The sequence below is a fragment of the Bufo gargarizans genome, chromosome 3 (assembly GCF_014858855.1).
Source record: "Bufo gargarizans isolate SCDJY-AF-19 chromosome 3, ASM1485885v1, whole genome shotgun sequence".
NCBI classification, from domain to species: Eukaryota; Metazoa; Chordata; class Amphibia; order Anura; family Bufonidae; genus Bufo; species Bufo gargarizans.
In genome coordinates, this window is record NC_058082.1 from 92,007,738 (window position 1) to 92,030,622 (window position 22,885).

Here is a 22,885-nt window from a genome sequence, read left to right on the forward strand (position 1 = left end):
GCAGGCTCCATGTAATATACGGTGTATTGCAGGCTACATGTAACATACAGTATAATTATATGTATTTAAATTTGGCAACAATTTTTTTTTAGTTCAGTAGCCAGTGGCTCCGAGGATGATGACTAGAGATGAGCGAAGCGACTTCTGATCTTACATCCAAAGTCGATTTGCTAAAAAATTCATTATAATGCTGTACGGAGATCCTTCTCCATACAGCATTAGAATTGCACTGCCTCCGATGAGGCGAAGTCCGTTATTCACGTATAACTTCGGTAATTGATTATTACAGTGAATAACCTTGGGACCAAACTCAGCATCAGTTCCAAGGTACCACTCGGAACCAAAGCAAAGTTCGGTTCCAAGTTTTGAAGTGTTTTTTCACTGTAATAATCAATTACCAAAGTTATTCAATGACGTCTCGCGCGACTTTGTGAATAACTTACTTTGGCTCATCAGAGCCCATACATTCTAATGCTTTACGGAGATGAATCTCCGTACAGTATTATTCTGAAGATTAAGCATCTGAAGCTCGCTTTGCTCAACTCTAATGATGACAGATACTGGAGTTCTGCTGGAGGAAAGCAGGACATGGGACTCTCAGCTGCATTATAACTGGCGAATTCTAGATGAGTGGCAATGTATGAGGGAGGACACTGTGCGGGAAGGGGAGTGGAACATGGTGCACCAAGAAAAGCACTGTGGGGATACTGTGTGCAGATATTGGCATCACATCCGACCTAAACACTGGAGAACCTTTAAGAATCACAACTCTTTATTCTGTGAAATACAAATTTTCAGATAGAAGAACAGAATAGAAGTTGTAAAAAAAAAAAAAAAAAGATTCTTGATACTAAACAGTCATTTTGTAGAGGTCAAAACCAAAGGCACCAGCCACATCTAAAACGGCACATCTTACCATTACAAAAAGCTGCAGAACTGATGTTCAGATATATTTATATTGCGGTCCACAAACTATGACAGGTTTAAACATCAAAACGATAAATGACCAAAAGACATGGGCTGTACATCTTGGGAAAAAAATGATATCCTTCATGTATCTATAGCGGATATAAAGGGTTATTAACCAGTGTCTGGAAAAAGGTCTGAATTTGGGATCATTTCTTATACATCGGCAATCACAATCATATATCAAATCGTCTGCTCCTAAGAAGTTTACACTTACCTGCTAGCATTGGAATTGTATTGTGATGCTGGACGTGAAAGAAATGGACCCGACTGTAAGTTACAATGGTACTAAAAGGGTTTCCAATACCTTTTTATGAACATATTCTCCAAAATTCAAAGGAAGGAAAACATTTACCCGACATATGGCATAAAGTACTCAGTATACTGTATATACCACTATTGGCTTTCATTCAGAAATATATTGCTTGAAAGAAAATTGGTTTTGGAAAAAAAAACGGGTGCACGAGTAACTAGCTCTTATTGCTTAGAAGATGCAACACTAGTTCCTCATCCTCTGTAAGCGAAAGTCCTGTGTTTAGTGGCTCGAATGGCTCCTCTGAGCTTGGAGTAGTCTTCCTCTTTTTGGCAGACACTGGTTTTTCTTCTGGGCCCTTGGATTTACCGGTGAAAGTTCTCTTCCGTGGTGAAATCTCCTCGTGGTCACTTTGGAAAAAGAAGGAGAAGTATATTTTATGTTTCCATTAAACAAGTGGATCAAAAGATGTGACCATTTTCATTTTGAGTTCACCCTGGCCAAAGGACTTTTTGAAAAAAAGCTTTCAACTGAATAAGTACATATTCACATGGGATTTAGACATCATATTTTCTGATCCCACTCGTGGTCCTGACTTATATGACATGAACCTACATATAATGAACAACTACCACCGGCACAATACCGTGTATGTATCCTACTTACAATGGAAAGGGTGTTGACTTGACCTGCACCCAAGCTAGGGTCAATATCATTCTTAAACGGTGCCAAGCACAAACCCGTACATTGTATATCCATATGAACTATATTAACTCCAAGCCTCAAGAATATCGCACAGTTCCTAGGAACAGGTCACACTTTTAGTCAACATCAAAGCTGTCCACATAAAAAGTCTTGATGTAAACCCATGAGGGGAATTTATGAAGTCAGTTTTGCGCGAGTCTACGTGGGCGTACTTCATGCTGCATTTATCAAATGTTGCAGGTTGTTTGATATATTTGTCTCATCTTTAAACTTATTTTGTATCTTTTAAAAAAATTCTCAGTGATAAATTTGAAGTGAAACCCATTAACATAGCTAACCATACTCACTCATATTTCCAAACTGGAGTGAGTGGTGTAAAAATAACAAAAAGTGACAAAATGTATGTGTTAGTGAGCCCAAAAGGTCGCAAAAGTTCCACTTTTTGAAGCCAGAATTCTGCAGGGAGGGTGTGATAAATCAGGGCCCTGGGGTCTAAAAAATGTCCGTGTACTATGTACTGCTCACCGAATACTGACTTCAAGGTCTGATACTGAGCAGGTGAAAAAAAAAAAAAAAAAGTGGTCTCTACTCCAGCAGAACCCTTGTGATTGGGCATCGGGGCCAAATTTATTTTTAATAGAACACCAATACACAAAGATTAATTTGTTTTCTATAACACTGGGATGGGTTAGTGTTTCTCAATGTTTCTAAGCAAAGTACCCTCCACTCAAATTACACCAAAGTACCACAAGGGCTGTGATCATACACAGTACAACCCATAAAAAAAAAAACAAAAAAAAACGTATGCGCATCCCCTGGGGTAGCCATACCACAGGGCGAGAACCTAAGTGTTGGCAAAGTTAGATTTGGAATAGGGAATGAAATGACTGATGACAATAAAGGGGATACATTTTGTCGAATGCTTCCAACCACTGAACCCTTTGGATGCTTTTATATATTTTTACATATGACATTCATATAGAGCTAAAAAGATTCAGAAGAATTGAGAAAACTTTGGGATAATTATGTATCTTAGTATATATGAACTTTCGGCCTTCAGAGTTGGCGACGCATAAAATATAAATGGTGCGTCTACGAGCACGCACCGCCAGGGCTTATTATATCACACGGTTCACCGGGTACAATATAAACATCATCAATTTAAAAACACCGGCAAAGTCTTCCAATTATGAACGCCGGAATAACAACCAACTATACAATTAAGTCCATTCATATCCCTGACAACTCGAAAAAAAAAAAAAAAAGAAATATGCAGTAACGGCAGAAAAAGAAATCTAGATTTAGGAGTCTACCGTTTTTGTCTCCTGCTAAACCGATTTGTAACTTATAAACAGCTTGCTACACTTTGCAAATGTCAATTAGCCGGAGATGTCCTCTAATGATCCATTTTCGATTAAGTGGCTACATTCAGAGTCATATATAAAGTCAAGGAATCGCAAGAGGCTCAATTCCCAGAATGCACATCATGAAGCAATCTGTGCTAATATGTAGGCAGACAATTACTTTGAGTGATCTGTTCAGCTTTGTCCACCTGTACAGCTCCAGGTTTCAGATCTTCCTGTAATGAGCTCAGCGTAACATATACGTATCACAGTAATGAACGGCAATGACAGCTGAGACGCTCTGCTGGATTACTGACATGGTGGTTATGTAGTCATTGTACCATCTCAGTGCGAAGGACAAGCCATGTACCAGGTCTGGGCTGAGAATATGGAAAAGAAGGGAGGGAGGAAAGGAGGGAAGGAAGGAAAAAGGGAAGGACAGAGGGAGGGAGGAAGAGAAGGTGGGAGGGAAAGAGGAAGAGAAGGTGGGAGGTAAGGTGGGAGGGAAGGAAGTTGTGTGTCAGCCTTACGGGATGTTCACATCATGTTATTAAAGCAAATTTAACAAACACGTAAACTATACGAACAAAAACGTATACAATACAAATGTGTGCAATTTTATGGTTATTTTTTTTAATCTTTTTTAACATATATGTTTAACGAAGTGCCTCCATTTCAATATGTTAGATTTATTTTAAAATTTTTTTTAAGAATCCGGTTTTTGGTGAAACCTTGTTTTAAATAGAGATTTGAAGGCATGATCTGAGAAAACACCGATATGTTTAAAGGATGGAAACATAATGTGTTACATTTCCATCCATCTTTCAAAGTTTATGTCTCTATTTTCTTTTTTTTTGCAGTACAGAATAGCGTGGTATACTACTCAACAAATAAAAACAGTGACAGTATGCACTTTTGAAATATATTTTCTCAATTATAGTCTATGCGTACATCGAGCAATATGTTTCAATACGTTTTTACTGCATTCAAACATCATCGTGCGTCAAATCCGACAAAACCACAAAACCAGATGCAACCCACGTCTGGCACAGCTTCTGGAAGAATGTGGCCACGTTTTTCTAATTCTGAACATTGAAGGCTTCTAGTAATAATGTCTGGTTTGTTTTTACCAAAGTAGTAGAAATCTTGTCCAGGGACAGTATCGGGCATTGCAGATAAGCATACTACATCATCGACAGAAGGTTCACATGACAAATCCGAAGACTGGGTAGGTGGTCCGCATTCTCATTCTGTCCAATGTATGGAAGTGACTAACAATATAGGAGCCATTCTGTGGGACTTATAGGGTTGTAACGTATTAACCTTTGTGCCCACAGAGTAAATTTATCTCAAATCTGCTATGTAAGAGCCGCATATTACGTGGACAGGTCCGTTCTCCTATTAGCCAAAAACGCCAATACGAGTGGTCAAATATTACAAAGGACACTTTATGGTAGAGCTATGCTGCCCTTACCCAGGGTCAACCTAATTAATATTTGACCGATCAATTTTATATGGGGTTTTTCTGAGATTTCTAGAATGCTTTCTAATGGCCTACAATACAAAAACATTAAAACTTTGCACTATACTCACCTTACAGAATCTCGGTCAGCGACCAGCATGATGTCATGTCACTGGTCACACATGACCAGCATGATGTCATTGACTGTGGTCACACACTTCTGTCCGCCGCAGGGACACTTTGTGCATTTTGAAACTACCGTGGCAGGAGAACATTGGCCACTGCGCTGCGTGACATGTTGTTTAAAGAGGACCTTTCACCGCTCCTGACAGGCCTGTTTAATAGCTTCATGCATCCCCCATATAATGACAATTCTGGAGCATCTATTCTTATGGCTCTATGTTGTGCCATTCCTTTATTATTTGCACTATAAGTTATGGATGAATTGCTATTAGCCTTCAGTAAGGGTACAGAGGGGAGGTAACCAGTTGGGGGGTGTACCTGCACAGTCTGACTCTATCCAATCAGTGCTGCCATTCTCAGACTGTGCAGGTACACCCCCCAACTGGTTACCTCCCCTCTGTACCATTACTGAAGGCTACTAGCAATTCATCCATAAACTAGTGCAAATAATAAAGAAACGGCACAACATAGAGCCTTAAGAATAGATGCTCCAGAATTGTTAGTACGTGGGGAATGAATGGAGCTATTAAAACAGACATATCAGGACTGGTGAAAGGTCCTCTTTAAAGCAGACAACACATCATTATGCAGAATTGTTACCAAGGAAAGCTGGAGGAGATAGTGATATGGTGGAGAATCAAAACGGTACGCGATTGTTTTGGTATTTTAGGCCATACACTTAAAAAAAATAATAATAATTGTCAAACGCCTTAAAGAACCTACATACAAGAATGTGGTCTCATTTAATTAGGGTTCAAAATGAAAGACCAAATCCGGAGACATTATAGCTATACTATAACCCATCAGTGTAGAACATCAACATGACTTCAGGACTGTGGCCACAATGAGGGGCATTTATCAATGACTTTACACCACCAATGTGGCGTGACAAAAATTGCAAATTATGGTGCACGACATTTATGACATTTTGAGCTTCTCGACACTTTCTAAACTTTTGCCATAAAGAGTGGGGCTTAGCGGGAGGGGCAGAGCCTGCCACAGCCCACCAGATTTACTACAATTTGCTCCAGAAGCTGGTGTAAGTTATAGCTCGTCTACACGGCTCCTAGTTGGCATAGACTTGTTTCTGGCGCACGGAGGGCAAGAGATGTGTCTAATTTATTAAGAGGCATCTGCCTCTTAATAAATTAGGCGCACCTCACTCCAGCGCACAGTGGATCAAGACTGGCGTATGGGAAAACGCCAGTCTTGATAAATGTCCACCAATGACTTTCTTCCCTTTGTAACTGAGAAGTGAGCAGATGAGCAACATAAACGGGAAATCTATTATGTTGATCATTTTTAATTTTGCAAACTGTTTCCAGAACTCATCATTTTATATCTAAATTGTATTATATTAGAAGAAAGTTCTATTTTTACAAGCTCCAGCCTTCAACTTCGGCATGCTGGGTTTTAATTAAGAAGTGTTAAAATCTTGTTTTATTTTGTTGCTCCAGATGTCTCCTCACCCCAAGCTGTTATTTTACTTTAATAAATTGCAACCATTGAAACACAGAGGTGTTAACTAGACTGGGTAACGATGCCACTAAGGGTGGGTAGGACCTAAAATGATCAGAAAGCAATGCCATAAAAAAAAAGTCTGCTATAAAGTCATGTGAGAAATGTTCAAAAACGGTCATAATGGTCTAAACCTGTCAAACTAGAACTATATGGTGAAGATGCTAATGGATACAGCTTGTATTAATTGCAAAGGCAATGTATCATCTAAAAAGGATATCCATTTTTTTTTATCATAAGCACTATTTTTCAACATTTAGGGTGTTTTTCTGTAAAAGACTGGCCATATAAAAATAAATTCCTGATGTATTCCAGTTTTAACAAAGGGCTCGTTCACACGACTGTGTGAAGTCCTGTGCTCTGGACAGGAAATTGGTGTCCGCACTGCATGGGCACCGATCGTGGCCCAGCCGCATAGGGATCAGTGGACCCATTCACTTGAATGGGTCTGCAATCCCTCCGTTCCACAAAAAGATAGAGCATGTTCTATCTTTTTGAGGTGCAGAGGCACGGAACTGGATCCCCAGAAAGCAGTCTGTAGTGCTTCTGTAGTGTTCCGTTCCGCATCTCCGGATTAGCGGGCCCATTGAAGTGAATGGGTCCACATCAGTTATGCGGAATGCACACGGAACGGTGGCCGTGTATTGCGAATCCGTAAATGCGGTCCACAATATGGCAACGGGCAGCACACGTTTGTGTGAACGAGTCCAAAGGCTGAGATTTACAGTTTTCTGCAGTTCGCTTTCCAGATTTGTTACGTAGGCTAGGACAGTGAAAGCAGAGTCATTTCATCAGAAGGTATGGGATACAATGACAGCTCTATTTAACTGTTCGAGACTTAGGAAGGCAGGGAAGTAACGCACACAGATAAGGCTCTGTAGTACTTTCTTGCCAATGCGCAATCTCTGAGGACAGGACGCCAAGTCCTCCTGAAAACCTCCCATTATATTGCAGGTGCTATAAAGCACACTTTAAAAAGGGGTTCTCCTGGAATTAAAAATACATAAATATTACTTTATTATAAATATATTGCCAAATACCTTTAATTAGTTATAATGGCTCGTTTTGTCTGGGGAGCAATCATTAGGAGAAACAAAATGGCCGCTGTCCTATTAGTGCACACAAAATCTGTCCTAATCACACACGAGGACAAGTTACTTCACAACACGGAGGAAAAGAGCCGCCTCATCCTCCTCTCAGCTCTGCTTGCCAGGGACTATGATCCTGAATACAGTTTAATATGATATTTAGCTGAATCTTTGTGGGAATGGAGTTCATGAGGAGACATGAAGTACAGAGAGGACGGACAGGACAGACTGTGGTAATGGAGACTGGATACAAGTGCTGCTGCTCATTAGCCACATCTGCTCATGAACTCAATTCCAACAGAGATTCAGCTAAAGATCTTATCATTTGTATTCAGGATCATAATCCCTGACAAGCAGAGCAGAGAGGAGGACGAGGCAGCTCTTTAGCTTAGTGTTGTCCTCCTGTGTGATTAGGACAGGTTTTGTGTGCACTAATAGGACAGCGGCCATTTTATTTCCCCTAATGATTGCTACCCAGACAAAACAAGCCATTATAACCAATGTAAGGTATTTGGGAATATATTTATAATGAAGTAACATTCTAGTATTTTCATTTTCCTAATTCTCAGAGAACCACTTTAAAGGGTCATTCTGGTGCAAATAAAGTCTTACTGTGGCAATAAAAAAATAAACCAGCTTACACTACCTCCCCGATCCCTACCGCTACTGTTCTGATGGCACCTGGGTCCTTGCTGTGCCCCACTTCCTGATCCTGTCTAGACACAGCAGGAAAGGCTGGGAATGGCGCTTGGACAGTCAGTGGCTGAAGCGGGTCTTTTTGTTTTTGTCCTGTGGCACAGCATCAACTTCACCCATGTGGCTGTGCATGACACTGAAGCTCAGCCCTACTCATGCCCTTTTGATGACGATCGGGAATCAGACCCATCAAACGGTGATCTGTTCCCTAGAAAATCCCTTTAAGGAATTTCTATTGAGGAATGTATGTGTTATCAGATCTGGAATATACTCTTGTAATTGTTGTGGGTTCTCAAAGCTTTAATATGACACAGTTGCTGATGTTGCATTGCATTATTTCTAGTGGAAAGGTCGCCTAATACAAACAGGAGAGCAATAATATATATAAAAATCATCTCTTTAATACTTCCGCTGTAATACACAGTTTTTTCCTAACACTGTACAGAAGCTCTCTCTGTTCCAGTCTTTCTTTATTATCATCACTCGCCTCCGGTTCCTTTTCTAAACCAATTGTGTTTTGGGTTGTTTTGTTTTTTTTGCTTTTTGTTTTTATTTGTTTTGTCCTGAGCTGCAGACTTTTCCACTGTTATAAACTTTGAAGCTCCCAGGCTATAAAGAAAGTCAGGCATGAAATCTTTCATCCCAAATATACTGTAGTGCAGCCTCATGTACAGCAGATCAGGCTCAAATGCAGCGACAAAAATTTTACAGGTCTTCGTTACAGCATTAAAGGGGTTGTCCAGCCACCGAAAAAAAATAAAAAATAAATAAATACTCAGCATACAGCAACATAAAATAATAAAAATAATAATACTTTATTGACGCCTGTTGTGCTCTGGTTCTAGTGCTTCCTGATCCCGCTGGTCTGGGTATACTGGCCACAGGCAATAAAGTCCTCGCACAGACATGTAATAATCAGCTACAGAGGTGTACCACTGAGGTCACTGCTGCGATTGGCTGCAGTGGCTACATGTTCATGTCAATGAATCCCAGGACACAGACACCAGGGATTGGGTAAGGTGAGTAATGCTTCTCTCATTTTAATTTTACCAGTCTAAGGCCTCTTTCACACGGGTGTCATGTTTTTGGCCCGGATAAGTTGCGGGTGCGTCGCGGGAAAATGCGTGATTTTTTCTGCGCGAGTGCAAAACATTGTAATGCGTTTTGCATGCGCGTGAGAAAAATCGGCATGTTTGGTACCCAAACCCAAACTTCTTCACAGAAGTTCGGGTTTGGGTTAGGTGTTGTGTAGACTGTATTATTTTCCCTTATAACATGGTTATAAGGGAAAATAATAGCATTCTAAATACAGAATGCATAGTACAATAGCGCTGGAGGGGTTAAAAAAATAATAATAATAATTTAACTCACCTTAATCCACTTGTTCGCGCAGCCGGCATCTCTTCTGTCTTCTTCTTTGAGGAATAGGATCTTTTGATGACGTCACTGCGATCATCACATGGTCCATCACATGATCTTTTACCATGGTAATGTATCATGTGACGGACCATGTGATGAGCGTAGGGACGTCACCACAGGTCCTTTTCCTGTGCACAGCAAAGAAGAAGAAAGAAGAGACGCCGGGCTGCGCGAAAAAGTGGATTAGAGGGGAGTTAAATTATTATTTTTTTAACCCCTCCAGCCCTAATCACCGCTCATCTGCACAGCCCCATAGAAATGAATGGGTCCGGATTCAGTGCGGGTGCAATGCATTCACCTCACGCATTGCACCCGCAAGGAAATCTCGCCCGTGTGAAAGGGGCCTAAGAGGTGCTTCAAAAAACTTACTGTGGCTGGACAACACCTTTAAGGGGCTAATATGCATCTAAAGAAAGGTCAAAAAATGTATGTGGTTATTAGAAAGTTACAACTGTTGTTTATGGTTACTTCCTAGTTTCACATCTGCATCTGTCTTCTCCGGCAGGCTGCTCTGGAAACTGCCGCCTGCCCGCCGGAACCCATTAATTATAATGGGGTCCAGCAGAGATCTGGCCACTAACGAGTAAATAAGCTGGGAATCAGTCGGACAAAAACTGCTGCACACAAGGGTTTTTGTCCGGCCGATTCCCGGCATTCTATGTCGGAACAGCCTGCGGAGAGGATACACACAGGTGTGATACTAGCCCAAGGCTGCATTCACATCTGCTCTGTGAACCTATTCACTATAATGGGATCTGGCCGCATTCTGGCATATATGCCAGCCTTCAGCCCGACAAAAAATGCTGTATTTAGTATTTTTTTGTCCGGCCGAAAGCTGGCATATATGCCGGATAGGGCTCATGCACACGAACGCATTTTCTTTCAGTGTCTGTTCTGGTTTTTTTTTGCAGCCCGTATGCAGAACCATTCCTTTTTAACATGTCTGCAATTGCAAAAAAACTGAAGTTACTCAGTCAGTGTGCATTCCGTTTCCGTATGTCCGTTACAGACAAGGATAGTACTGTTCTATTAGGGGCCAGCTGTTCCGCAAAATACGGAATGCACATGGACGTCATCTGTGTTTTTTGTGGATCCTGTTTTTTGCGGACCGCAAAATACACGCAGTCGTGTGGAAGAGCCATATAGTGAGCGGCTCAGAGTGCCAGAGTCGACAATGCAGATGTGAACCCGGCCTTAGGGTACCCATACACTTCAGGTTGTGATCAGGGTTTTTTCACAGTTTCGAACCAACAACCAGAAGTGTTTTTTATTGGAAAGATTCTGCTTCTCTTTTTTTAAATCAGAAAACCAGAAGAAAACCTGAACATGTACGGGCAACTTTAGAAAAAACATGTCTGCTTTCTTCCAGAAACAGTCCCCACACGTGCATGCATTGTGCGCGCTACTCTGCTACATAGGGAGGGGTTTATCCACAAGGTAATGTTGTTATAATAATAGGTAGAGGATTAGAATGGGCAGCTCTATTGTTCTGTAGACAGACCAAGATAACGATTGCCAACAACTATTAAAAAATGCCAAGTATAGAATCTGAAAAACAGATGGTCACATTGGACGGAAAAAAGTGGAACTGCAATGTAAACTGTAGGTCAAAGGGTGTGATTCATAAGACCACGTGTGAGGATTCGAGCACATGGTCAACACTACACGTGAACATTTAGGAGACATCATACATAGGGATAACGCGCCGGTGCCTTGACTCAGCAGTGCACAGCACAGCAGTGCACAGCACAATGGTGAACTGGTCTGTATCAAAGTGGCAGGTACTGTATATAGGTAGTGACATCATCATGGAGAAGGGGCAGGGAGAGGACAGAAGGGAACTGATTTTCTGAAGACTATTACCCACAGGGGTGAAAGAGCAGTTGAACTTTCACCTCTATATATTATGTTTATAATATATATATATATATATATATATATATATATATATTTTATTTTTTTTTCATATAAATTCGGGCTTCACTGTGGATTTTCCAGTAGTTCTCCTTTGAGTTTTATCTTACCCCTCACAGAAGGGCCAGTCATTATCAGGGTAAGTGGCTGCATCTTCTATATATCAGGCTATTTGAAATGAATAATAAGCCAGCTTGTACAAAAACATCTGCCAGACAGATTTTGGAGTCTAAAAGAAAGTCAACTCCAAAATATTGCATTTGGATAATCAAAGATACTGTGCCACAATCTTATTTTCAGATAATACATTTTAATTTACAAGGCCAAGGCAAGGACCCTAATGAAGATTAATTACTGCAGTGTCTTTCATAAGGCTCAGTGCAGCTTCTTCCTAAGTTACTGTCAAAACACTAATGAAAATATATTGTGCGCTGAAAGTCTCTGACTATTGTCTGGTCACAAAAAAAAACGCCCAAAAATTTCATAACTGAATGAAAAAATCTGGGCAAAAAATTTAATAAAAAATCTTCAACAGGTAATAAAATTTCATGAAGAGTAACTATCAAATGACCTACAGCCAGACTGTACTGGTACTCATCATGACAGATCCAAACCCCTATGGCTGCTGATGTCTTACATTGATGAGATTCAACGATGAGGGCAAGAAAACACCATCAAAAAGTTGAACAAAAAGCATAACAAATTGCATTTCACCTTGTAGCAAGCAAAGAGACCTCCATAGTCAGGGTACATCCAAGTATGGAAGTTCAAAAATTTCGGTTTCTTTCTTAGGTTGTGAAAGAAGGGCTCTCCGAAAAATTGACGATGGGAAACCTACTGATTTCACTGCAGCCAACACAGTGAATCAAATGTAAGTCAGTATGTTCTTCCCCAGCTCCTCACGAAATGTTAGCTCTATTATTAAATTACCAATAGGTTCATTGGATTCTTATCACCCTACACATATGTATGACTGAAACTGGGAAATTTAAATCTTATCAACTTGGAGCTGGACCATAGTGATAGTCCCAAGGGTGATAACTGCAATGTGGGGTCATTAATGTTGTCCTGGATTAGAAGAACATGGTTGCTTTCTTCCAGAAATGACACCTCGCCCATCTATGTGGCGAATCTGGTACTGCAGCCCAGTTCCATTAAAGTCAATGCAGCTGAACTTGTGGACAGTGGTGTGGTATTTGGAAAAAAGCAGCCATGTTTTTCTAATCCAGTGCAACCCAACAAGAGGGAGCTCCTAGTGGGATGGGAAGCTAGTAGAACTTAATGGTCTGTAATAAAAATAAATAAATGAATGAATAAAAAACATGCCAAAAAAAAGATTTGCAGCCAATACTGTATTTTTTATTTTTTTTTGCATCCCAGTACAATATGGCAGATTTACCCATAAAGTAAGACAATGTAAACTTAGTCAAACTGCACCAGATTTATAATAGTGCCCAATGGATGATAATTCTGGCATACCTGTAGACCATCTACCCCTGTGATGGCTAACCTCCTGGCACTCCAGCTGTGAAAAACCTACGACTCCCAAGATGCACACTTGGTTGGCTGTTCTCGGAACCCCATAGAAATGAATGGAACATGCTGGGAGTTGTAGTTTCCCCACAGTTGGAGTGCCGGAGGTTAGCCATCACTGGTCTACGTAATTTCAACGCATGATGGTGCATTGAAGTCATGCCCCTTTCACATGAAGTCACACCCCTTGACATACGAGGCAGGTTACGTAAAATGTCTAAATATTTCATAAATGCAGCGCAAAGTACATCAAAAGACTGGAACATTTTCAAAAGTAAAAATGCTGCACTATGTATTGGCTGGAAATATATATATATATTTACTCCCAACAATTACAACCAGTGACATCGCTGCGGTAGACGGGGTCCCCGTCCATTTCAGATTTCCACATTGGTTAATAACTCCTATCCAAGAAACACGTTTTATAACAATGAGGTTTGGTGTCAACAATGCAGCCGCTGCCATTAATCACAATCTTAACTGTCCCACATGACTCCCAATGATTATGAAAAATAATAAAAACCCATGTGGAGTACTTTTTTTTTAATTAACCATAGATGGCTGGGTTGTGAATTCAATTGAGAGAAAAAGCAGCAAGAATACCTCCCTCTCTGTCCACACAGTGCTAATAGGCCATGTAGACCCCAGACAGACCACAATGTCTCAGTCTAATAAGCCAACCCATCTGGGCCTGTTTACAGGGAACAATATCTAAAGGGCATCTGTGACCTGCTCCATGTGCACTGGGCAGCTGAAGGCATCTGTGTTGGTCCCATGTTCATATGTGGCCACATTGGTGAGAAAAATGATGTTTTTATATATGCAAATGAGTCTCTAGGAGCAACGGGGGCGTTACCATTACACCTAGAGGCTCTGCTCTCTCTGCAACTGCCACGTTCCCTGCACTTTGTTTGACAGGGCCAGACGGTGTAATCATCATAATACCTGGTCCAGTCAAAGTGCAGAGGGGTCGACAGTTGCAGAGAGAGCAGAGCCTCTAGGTGTAACTGGTAACGCCCACGTTGCTCCTAGAGGCTCATTTGCATATATTAAAACACCATCTTTCTCAGCAATGCTGGACACATAGGAACATGGGACCAACACAGATGCCTTCAGCTGTCAAGTGCACATGTAACAGATCAGCCAGTGTCATAGCTACAAAACTGCTGACAGATGCCTTTAAAGAGTCTTGGTTCTCGCAAAGTTAAGGTTGATAAATTGAACTCTGATCATTTTCTAGATTTCTCTGTGGTTCTTCGGTCGCTGCATCATTTTACACAAGTGGGAGTACGATAAACTTGTGAATAATATTTTAAAGGGAACGTGTCATCCCAAAATGAGCAACTGCTTAAAGAAAGTTTTTATTATAAACATACTTTTAAGTTTTTATTTTTTTACATTGTAGGTCTATGTACATTTAATAAGGAATCTAGTATAAAGTATGTGTGTGTGTGTGTGTGTATTTTATATATACACACACACACTTTAAAAATATCACAGGTAGGATTACAATGAAAGATTTGACTTTTGTACAGATAACACGGGATTAAGGGGGTTGTCCCAGGAATTGTTAAAAATCTAAATCAGGCATGACATAGTACAGAACCAGCCCTGTACCTCACATGGGTCCAGAGATCTCCACATTCATTGCTCTGCTAGATTTTCTTCAGGCTGGCAGCTCAGGAGGCGTGTCCTTTTTCAGAGGTTGTGCCCTTCCTGCTGCAGCTCTCTCCCTATCACAGTTCAATTACAATTACAGTAGTATTCGGATGCAATATCTAAAGGGACCGAGAATGTGTTTTGAATAACTTTACAATGGAGATATTGTTTTTATGATTTTTATCATTTTTACAAGAACGTATATATATTAATTTAGTAAAGTGTATGCAAATTGACTGTGAGCTGGCTATTCTCCATTTTCTGTATTATATATTACATCATCAATAGGTAGTAGGTGGGTCGTGCTCTAGTCCATAGACTGGTGAGCATCTCGGACATATTGTGTAATAATCCATAAATTGCCTTCGTATTTGAACCAATTTAATTAAATCTTCTGGGTGCAACTTTACCGAAGTTTCCGTCTTTGACGACGCAGGAATGTGGAGGGGCCTCAAAGGGAACCTGTCATGTGGATATTTGATTATAATCTAACTAATTATACACAATCATTAACTACTAAAAAGTGCCTTAGATGTATTCACTTACTGGTGTGACAAATGTTTACCTCATAATATACACACATGCCGCATGCTAATGAGCTGATTTGAGTCCAGCATGATGTCATCGAGTCCAGCGTATATTTAATTCAAAGCTATAGCCACTCCCCTGCCCACCTGCTGCTGATTCCTATGGAAACAAACTGTCATTCAGCAGCAGGTGGGCGGGGAGAGTCAGGAGCTCATGAATATTCATGACTCATCATTATCAGCTGGAGCTTTTCAATACAAGATGTTGGCAGATTGACTGGGTCAATTAGAGAAAGTGACCCAGCATTTTGCTAAGAGAATCAGTCACTTATTTATGTTGCCCTTAGTTAGGAAACCATAAAACTGGTGACAGGTTCCCTTTAAGTAGTTGGGAATTAGAATATTTATGAATAATAAGCGCATAGAGAGATACACACATTCAGCATATTTGTGAAGGATTTATTACAGGTTATAAAATAATCATGTTATTACGATGGTGACTGGAAATAAATCATTTATATATTATAAAAAAAGAAAGCTTTAATAAAGTGAAGCCAGGACAGCATGACAGTCTATGCAGGGCGGGCGCACAGCACAATGTGCAAACCTTTCCTACACAACTACTATTGTTTGCTGCAACTTAAGGTGTATTATGTACAGTTACCAGATCTCTGACCTGTAACAAGATGTGGACCTATGGCATAACAAGGAAACACCAAAAAGCGTGTCCCCATATATGGATTGAATAAAGGTAGTGAAATCACTCGAAATACATGATTAAATTAATTTTTTTTAACCCATAGTAATACCACTGACTGGCAAGACACAAATTATATGTAACATTCATTAAAACATGCGAGGATGGTGGATCTACATGCAGGGAAACAACTTGTATAAAGTGCATCAATGACTAACAGTAACTATGGCCTCAGAAAATTACCACCGGTTATTTATAATAATAGATCACCAAAAATTAGACTAAAAAACAAACTAGTAATGTCTATAAAATAAGTACATGAAGTAAGTACGGCGTGGTCATTAATGGGAATGATGTGAAAAGTATATCAGGCAATAAACACACTGACCAATAGTAAGTGCCCACAGCAAAGAGAGAGACCACCAATCTCATAGTAATTACTGTGTGTTAATAACATTTATTATTTATTTATGTATTTTTAATGATTTCACTTCCCTTTATGCAATCCATATATCCTTTTGGATGACATAACAAGGACAGATGTGTGTCACCTGGAAGTAGAAGATAAAACTTCCCATTTAAAGTTCTTCTGTCAGCATGATCCACCCTATTAAACCAGACATACCGCTTGGTAGGGTTGATCATGCTGATAAAAACCATACCTTTATTATGAATATCAGAGGCCCCGGTGCCACGAAAAACTAATTTTTATTTATAAGCTAATGGCCTAACTGGAGTAGCAAGGGGTTGGCCAAAGCCCTTAGAGCACCAGTTTGCTACAGCCTTTCACCTTTAGTCCCTATCACTTTCCCTGGATTAAGAGCGCTACACATCGGTATAGCCAAGTCTTCTTGTGCCCGTTCTCCCAGTCTTAGCGCTTGTTCTGTGTTCTCCTGCTGCTTTCCAAGAGCCGACACCTTTCAATCTGTGCCGTGCATAAAGTCCTGGTCTTGGCGCTTGCTCAGTGCAGAAGGAGATACACCGATCAAGCGCTGAGAGCAAGAAATACAGCGCAAGCACAGAGAACAGGTCTCAGTGCTTGCTCTGTGTTCTCCTGCTGCTTTCCAAGTCCTGTCCTCTGTGCCTGCACTGTATCTCCAAGTCTCAGGGCTTGATCAGTGTATCTCCTGCTGTCCTGAGCAAGTGCCAAGACCAGTAGATATAGTATGGCACAGACAACAGGTCTAACTTGAAAACTTTAAGTTCTCGCCACTTTTTAAAAGTAACGAGAAAAGGATTGGGGCTTAGTGGGAAGACATCAGATTTACTGTAATTTACCTAGAAACTGGCATAAGTTTCTGCCGCACGGAGGGCCCGAGATGCACCTAATTTATTAAGAGGAATCTGCATCTTAATAAATTAGGCGCATTAACTCCATCGCAGAGAGGTTGAGACTGGTGTATGGACAATCTCCCCCTGATAAAATACAGCACATTGACTGGGTGGGCAGCTATCTACCATATTGATCAAACCCTCATCAAACACACTGAATACTCAGCTCTGCGTCTATGAGCCTGGAATACTCATTAACACTGGCACAGTAGACTCTATGCTGCTGGTGTGTATTGTCTGTCCTTTTCCACCAGAACAAAGTTAATGAAAAAAAAAAGGTTTACTATATTTTATGGTTACCCATTCATCAGGGGGTACAAATGACCTCCGGTAGCATCCTACAGTGACCATGGTTTTTCGACAGTACCTGGGTCGACAGATAATCACCCAAGAGGGTATTTTTTTTGCTTAAAACAGTTGACCATTCTGGGTATTTATGACATTCATAGGATATGCCATAAAGATCCGATAGGAGCGGGTCCTACTTTTGGCACCTGCTCCTGTCTCAAGAAGGGGGCCTCACGGTGTTCTCACTCGGTTACTATTGGAAGTTCCATAGCAGTGAATGGAGAAAGCCATGCATGGGCAGCATCATCTCCATTCACGGCAGGGCTCCATTCACGAGGGAGAGGAATAAGTTACAGAGGTGGGACCCACACCATAAATTTCCAGATGGGACAGCCCCTTAAAAGAAGGGCTTGTCCTATTGGTCCTTCTATAACCTGGCAACAGAATCTACGTACAATTCACCCCCTTGGCAGTCAGCTTGAATCTTTTGGTTATATACTGTACTGCATAAAACTGATTTCCAGCAGTGTCACTAAACTACAACCCCCAGCATGCCTACAAAGCTGAAAGTTATAGTTTTGCAACAGCTGGAGAACAGGTTTGAGACCACAGATTGAGCACATAGTCTTGTGGTGCTTCAGAAACTGGACAACACAGAGGATCCCGCTGTGATAAAGAAGTGATCGTTACTAACCAGATTCTGCACCGTTTCTCCACTGTTCGCAGCTAAGATCGGCAGTGGTGATGTCACGTCGGCACGTTGTGACCACTACAGCCAATCACTGGCCTCAGCGGTGTACCAAACAGGCCAGTGTTTGGCTGCAGCAGTCACATATTATTGACATCACTGCTGCAGCCAGGTAAACAGATCCTAGCGGGGAGAACTGGAACAACAGCTCAGGATATGCCAAGTAAGTAATCACTTCTTTATTGCAGGTGCATCGCCTATGTTGTCCGGTTTCCTTCTGACACCGGAGAACAAGAGGAGTGGTACGGTTTTTGGAAGAAAGCAGAAATGTATTTTCTACTGCTGTACATCCCCTTTGAAGGGGTTGTCCAATTTTTTGTTGACTCTATAAGGCTTTGCTTTTTGTTGCATTTTTAACACCACCTTTTTGGGGTGCCCATAATGCTTTGGAAAGCTTTGGGGGGCTTATAATGTTTTGTAAGTGTTTTAGAAATCTATTTTTTTTTGGGGGGGGGGGGTGTATTTATGGTGTTCACTGTGTGAAATAAATGAGGTTATCTTTATTCTGTGGGTGGGTACAATTACACAATACAAAATTTATATATATTTAAAAAAAATCTAATTTTGCGCAATAAAAAACTAATAAACATTTTCAAACTGACCTGTAGCAGGGCTTTTTTTGTGGGAGCAGTTAATGTGCATTCGGTACCAACTTTGAATACAAACATCTTTTAAACCCATTTTATTTGTTTCTTGTACAGCATTTACCGTGTGGGTTACATTTGTTATAAGTTTTAGTAATTACGGACATAGTGAGGCGATTCCAATTAAGTGGAATTTTTCTTTCATATTTTAATTACAGCAACTTTGCTTTACTTTTTATTATAGTCCCACTTGCTAACTTCTGTGAGGTTGATCATTATGCCTGGAGGTGTCTTCAATTCCAGCCGTTAGGAGTAAGGTGATGGCTGTATAAAAAGCTCACACCCGCCAGCGGTGGTGAACCATCACACGACGTACTCTTACGTCCATTCGCGTGAACTACATCACTCCCATGACATAATAGTACACCATGTGGCAGGAACGGGTTAAAATAGCTACCAACAAAAACCCAATTTCTCGAGAAGACACAGGGAGCTGCTGCAGGTCAGCTTCATGTCCTTCCTTTAGATTGCTCGGCTGTTAAAGCTTCAGGCCAAGAACAATAAATTTGATTTTAAGAGGGGGGAAAAGAGCCGGAGATAAACTGCTCCCCAGCCCCATTGCTCGGCACTAATATTCTCTCCGCGAGAGCTTATAAATGACCTTTAGTTTTATAGAACTTGGAAGATACTCTGCAAAAAGCATTAATAACGGCTCTTGGGCTGCTGGAATCTCACTGGCGATAATCACAAGTGAAGGGGAGAGATATACTGCAAGAAAATAGGATTGTACCGGAAATAAAGATTGGCTCTACAATTCACGTTGGGTTTAGGATGATGGCCCTACAGCCAGAGAGGTTGTCCCGAATAATTAGTGAAGAGGAGCGGATGCCGTGCACGGCAATAGAAGGTCTTTGTTTTAAAGGAAAACCTATTTCTTTAAAGTGATTTTCTGATAACAAAGCTTATTCTCTTAAATGTACAATCTAAACAGCTTTATAGGTCACATTTACTAATCCTGTATACAATTAAGACAGCATATACTGCTGGATGATAAATCTGGAGGATCTTTAGACTGTCTATAGCAGGGATGGCCAACCTGCGGCTCTCCAGCTGTTGTAAAACTACAACTCCCACCATGCCCTGCTGTAGGCAGTCTGGGCATGCTGGGAGTTATCGTTTTGCAACAGCTGGAGAGCCTCAGGTTGGCCATCCCTGGTCTATAGCTTTACACCACCTGCTGGCTTAGTGTACCTAAAAAAAATTGCAACAAATTTTTGGTGCATGCAGGCAAAGTCCATTTGCTGACAAGCGGGGGTCCTCTGGATAGGTCATCAATATATATGGCAGGATAACCCCTTTAATAAATGTGGTGCAAAACAGGTACACAAGTTCTTTTGCACAAATCACACACAATTTTGGCAAATTTCAAATAATAGACCCCCCCCTCCCCCCTTTCCACAAATGGTATGATAGACGATAGACCCAATAATAACAGGGTCAGTACCAGAGGACTAGTGGATAGCAAATTAAAAAAGTGTAAACGTAAGTTCCCATCTAGAATTACAAAGCCTGTTCTGCTTAGTAGTTTTATGTACTTATAAGGTGAGCACTATTCATTTCAATATGGGCTAGAACAGGAGTAGACTGGAATACTACAGTCCTTTACTTCCTCCCTGCTGCCGGAATAAATATTAACAAGAGATGAGTAAATTGATTTTTACAAATCAATTTATCTCATCAACAAGAGGGTGTTGCTGAAGAAGCTCCCCCTCCACTTGATTGACAGGGCCAGATATCTCGCCCGGCCTGACAATCTTGCGCCTGTGCGAGATGTTTGGCCCTGTCAAGCGTCAGGGAGGAGCTTCTTTAGCAGCGGGGCTAGCCCATCACAGGTAAATAATGCTTGTTGATGAGATGAATCGATTTGCATGAAGCGATTCGCTCATCTCTAATATTAACTGATGCAAGCGGGAAGTGTCAATGTACTATAATATTGGTGTGGTCGTAGTGGCGGACTGAAAAAAAAAAAAAAAGATTGGCAAGGGTGAGCCAAGATTCAAACAGATGGCTGGCAAGACTGCCGAGAGATGGAACCCACCGATCTGATTATTCCGGAAAACGACTTAAAACAAGTTCAAGTTTACGTTTAATCTTACATAGCAACATAGGTTGAAAAAAGACACTAAAGCAGACATGACACCATTAAGAGCAACACACATATCTGTGATACATTCATCTCTGTACCATGCTACCAGTCATGTAATTTCTATGGAAAACCCAATAGCTTTATAATGAGAAAATGTAAATTCATTTGATTCCAGCCAGATAGAACGATAGCATAACATGCAGAAATTACAAGTCAATTTCACAGTGTGGCCCTCGAGGATAAAAGCAGTGATGTATTATGCTATTACTTGCTGTAATATTGGATGATATAACCGCTTCTTATACACATGCAGGTACAGTTTGGTGTGAATAGGTAAACAAGAGACATTGGAGAGGAAAAATTAAAGGGGTTTTCCAACAATGGACAATTATCACCCATCCATTGGCGATAAAGTAGACCTCATGGGGTCAGGGACTAGACTTCCTTTCAGTGAACTCCCCCAGCCTGAAATTTACATTGAAATTGTAAAAAGTCATAAGGGTGTATTAGACGGGCAGTTGTATAAACGCTAGTTAGCGATCATTTTGCAGTGTAATACTGCGCCGCCGATTGTACGATGAAGGAGCAAACGCTCGTCCATCGGGCAATGCAGATCTTTCAGCATGCTGTCTAATTACAATCTGCAGCCGGCAAACCACTGTACATCATGGGGACGAGCGATGGCATAATGATCGCTCCTCCCAATGCTGCGGAGGAGATCGCTGCATGTAATACCAGCAGTCTCCACAGCAAATACCAGGCGATTACCGGGAAGGTCTAATACACCCTATACAGTCAAGTTTATTTAATCAGATTTAAAGGACAGGGGCATCTTTGAAGGCCATTTTTTTCCGATTTAGATATATTTTGGGCTAAAACATTGTAATCCGTTTTTATTACACATTTTGCTTCATTGGCTTCTGCAGCTTTTCTTTTTCACAGTACATAGCAGCTGCAGAATGCCATACATGTTCAAATTAAAGCGTCAGTCATAAATCATTCAGGAGAGAGGGTCTGGAGACTGAGCAATCAGACAGTACGGCATTCTGAATCTGCTATGTACTGTTAAACAATGAAGCTGGAGAAGCCAAATTAAACAAAAAAACAAACAAAAAAAAAACATTTGTTTGCACACAATACATCTAAATCAAGAACCCCTAATCTTCATCAGCACTCCCTAATCTTCATCAGCACCCCCTAATCTTCATCAGCACCCCCTAATCTTCATCAGCACCCCCTAATCTTCATCGAACTTCTGAGCAGACCTCAGATCAGATACCCACATAATATCAGACCCTCATATCAGATCAACCCCCATCAGACAAAATAAATAAACTTACCTCTCCTGCTCCACCGACACTCTGCAGATCAGGCGTTCTCTCCTGCACTCCCAGGTCTTCTCCGGGCCCACACTATACTGTGACCTGACTTCACACATGAGGTCACAGTATAGTGCGCACTACGTCCTGATGCTCCATGCAGTCAGGACAGGGCATCACAGCGCCCAGAGGAAGACCAGGAAGAGAGATCGCTCACTAGTATTCGGTTTATAAGACGTTGTGACTCCCCCCACCCTTTCGGGGGAAAAAGTGTGTCTTAGGCCATTAAAACAAGGGGGTGTCATGCTTCTGGAATGCACTGGATAACACTGACATAATGCTGTCAGTGTTATCCAGTACATTCCTGACCTCTAAGGGTTACATAGGAACATAAATCAATATAATCCTTTGTGACCCTGACACAGCAAAAAAAAGTTGAAACTGCTCTCACCTGCTCTTCATCTACTATGAACACGGAACAACCGCACTTGGATGCGGGTAAGTA

At 41.0% G+C, this 22,885-nt stretch overlaps 1 protein-coding gene across 1 annotated transcript in view; it reads right to left on the bottom strand.

Moving 5' to 3' along the window:
• Positions 1 to 767: 767 nt before the first annotated feature.
• The window catches only part of DDX10 (DEAD-box helicase 10), a 189,500-nt gene continuing 167,382 nt past the window's right edge, over positions 768 to 22,885 (bottom strand). The window contains 1 exon segment of the mRNA XM_044285187.1: positions 768 to 1,629. The gene's annotated coding sequence lies outside the window, so the exon portion shown is untranslated.